Source organism: Humulus lupulus, chromosome 3, assembly GCF_963169125.1.
Source record: "Humulus lupulus chromosome 3, drHumLupu1.1, whole genome shotgun sequence".
Lineage (NCBI taxonomy): Eukaryota > Viridiplantae > Streptophyta > Magnoliopsida > Rosales > Cannabaceae > Humulus > Humulus lupulus.
Genome location: NC_084795.1, coordinates 27885188 through 27888294, shown reverse-complemented (window position 1 = coordinate 27888294; position 3107 = coordinate 27885188). Strand labels below are relative to the sequence as shown.

The 3107-nt window shown below is 43.6% G+C and overlaps 1 non-coding gene across 1 annotated transcript; it reads left to right on the top strand.

Annotated features, from left to right (window-relative positions):
* The first annotated feature begins 2630 nt into the window (after positions 1–2630).
* On the top strand, positions 2631–2737 carry LOC133828044 (small nucleolar RNA R71). The gene has a single exon (XR_009890689.1). It is a non-coding gene; the product is annotated as a small nucleolar RNA R71 (small nucleolar RNA).
* Positions 2738–3107: the final 370 nt, after the last annotated feature.

Here is a 3107-nt window from a genome sequence, read left to right as displayed (position 1 = left end):
CAAAGGAGTTTCCAAAAACGGTTAGGTCATCCATGAATACTTCCATTGATTTTTCAATCATGTCACTAAAGATGCTCATCATGCATCTTTGGAAAGTAGCTGGTGCATTACACAAGCCAAATGGCATACGCCGAAAAGCAAAAGTGCCAAAGGGACAAGTGAAAGTGGTCTTATCTTGATCCTCCAATGCAATCTCAATTTGATAATAGCCAGAATAACCATCAAGGAAGCAATAGAAAGGATGACCAGCTACACGTTCAAGGATTTGATCAATGAATGGGAGTGGAAAATGATCTTTGCGGGAGGCGGCATTTAATTTTCTATAACCAATGCACATGCGCCACCCCGTCACCATTTTTGTGGGGACAAGGACCCCTTTTTCGTTTTGGATAACGGTGACACCAGATTTCTTGGGCACAACTTGAGTTGGACTGACCCATTTGCTATCTGCTACCGGGTAGATAATACCAGCATCTAGCAATTTCAAAACCTCATTTTTTACAACCTCTTTCATCGTGGGGTTCAGTCGCCTTTGAGGGTCTCTTTGAGGAATAGCCTCGTCCTCCAGATTGATCCGATGGGAGCAAATTAACGGGCTAATACCTTTGATATCAGCAAGCGTCCAACCTATCGCAGATTTATGTGTTCGCAGTAGCTCGAGTAACTGCAATTCTTGAGAATTTTGAAGGTTGGATGAGATGATAACTGGAAAGGTTTCACCGTCTCCCAAGAAGGCATGTTTCAAACCCTCGGGAAGTTGGGTCAATTGAACAATTGGAACCTCTTCGGCTGAAGTTTTTTGCTGTGCCCTCTCGCGAGGTAGCTCTTCAAAGCGAGGTTGCCAAAACTGAGTCCTTCTATTGCGTGAGTCTATGCGATCTGATATTGCAAGAGTAGACTCAATAGAGCTTGGACTTTCGTTGTCGGATAGAAGGAGGAGTTCATCAAGATTATCAAAGTTGTTGCACAATTGAACCTCCTCGGGAATTAAAGAGTCAATCATGAATGTTTGATAGCATTCATCATCTTCTCGGGGTTGTTTCCCGATGTGGAAGATATTGACTTCAAGAGTCATGTTTCCAAACGATATCTTCATTAGACCATTCCGACAATTGATCAAAGCATTTGCAGTAGCAAGGAATGGTCGTCCGAGGATAATAGGAATTTTAGACTCCATGTTCACCACAGATTGGGTATCAAGAATAAGAAAATCCACGGGATAATAGAATTTTTCAATTTGAACCAATACATCCTCAACGATACCCCTAGGATTTTTGGTGGAACGATCAGCAAGCTGTAGTACAACAGATGTTGGCTTCATTTCTCCAAGACCGAGTTGCGAGTATACAGAATAAGGCATGAGATTGACACTCGCGCCAAGATTAAGTAAGACTTGGCTGACTTCATGGGTCCCAATTTGGCAAGAAATGGTGGGACAACCGGGATCTTTGTATTTTGGCGGTGCCTTTTGTTCAATCACCGCACTCACTTGCTCGGTCAAGAAAGCAGTCTTCTTGACATGGTGCTTCCTTTTTGCAGTGCAAAGATTCTTGATGATTTTGGCATAAGCAGACACTTGTTTAATGATGTGAAGCAAAGGAAGATTAATCTTCACTTGTGTCAAGTGCTCAAGGAGTTCAGCTCGGTTATCAAGAAGTTTCCCAACAGGTTTCAAAGCCTGGGGGAATGGTACCTTTGGGGTGGCATTGAGTGATGGATTTTCGGAAATGACTTTTGGAATACTGGGAGAGTTGGATTTAAGGGGTGGGTCTGACAAAGTTTTACCGCTTCTCGTCGTGATGGCATTCACTTCCTTGACGTTTTGATCATTTGAATTTGAAGATTGGGCCATGTGTTGGCCTTGAACATTGAATTTCAGTTGGGAAGGAAGTTTGCCTTTTTCAGGAATGGCCAAGGATTCAGTCAATTTTGAGAATTGACATTTCATTTCCTTGATTTCTTCCATCATTTGGCGATTCAGTTTGGATTGTTCTTCCATGAATGCATGAAGAGTATTCTCGAGAGAATTGCGTTGTGGATGAGCATTGTAATGAGGTGCAGAATACGCCTTTGATGGTTGAACTTGTTGCTCACTTCTCCATTGGCCTCCAGACGATTGAGCTTGGTTGGAATCTCTCCAACTGAAATTTGGGTGGTTTCTCCAACCAGGGTTGTACGTATGGGAGAATGGCTTGTTATATGCCCCTAAGGCATTGCATTGCTCCTCATAAACCCCCCTCATTTCATTCAAAGCTAAGCAGTCCTTAGCTAAGTGCTCCGTCCCTCCACAAACAAAGCAAGGTTCTTGCGGTTCCGCTTGAGCGACCATGTGTGACTTTTGCCCATTTTTCGTCATTAAGACCTCAAACTGCTTTTTCAAAGCTTCGAGTTGGGCCTTAATACTATCCTCTTCTCGAAGTTGATAGATCCCAGATGGTTTGTGTCGGTTGGTGCTGTCAGTAGCACTTAGACCAGTCCAGGTGTGAGACTTTTTTGCAGTTTCTTCGAGATATTCAAGAGCATCGTCTGGCACTTTTTCGAGGAATTCACCATTGCATAGCATCTCTACAAACTGGCGCTCACGACTCGTGAGGCCTTCATAGAAGTAACTGACCAAGCGCCAGTTCTCATAGCCATGGTGCGGGCACTGATTTAACAGATCTTTGAATCTTTCCCAGACTTGATAGAACGTTTCATTGTCTTTTTGGGAAAATGTGGAAATCTGTCGTTTCAGACTGTTGGTCTTATGGCTAGGGAAGTGTTTCAGAAAGAAAGATTTAGTCATCTCCTCCCATGTTCCAATCGACCTAGGTCTCAAAGAGTACAACCAGCTTTTGGCTTTGTCCTTCAAGGAGAAAGGGAAGAACTTCAGTCGCACAGCATTGGCATTGTCGGCTCGGTTATAGAACGTGGCTACCACCTCCTCGAATTCTCTGATATGCACGTATGGGCTTTCGTTTTCCATTCCATGAAATGTAGGCAAGAGTTGAATCATGCCAGGTTTAAAGTCTAATGCGGGCATATTAGGAGGGAAGATAATGCATGAAGGCGTGGAAGTGCGAGTAGGGTGGAGGTGGTCATTGAGAGTTCTTGGTTGGATGTCATCA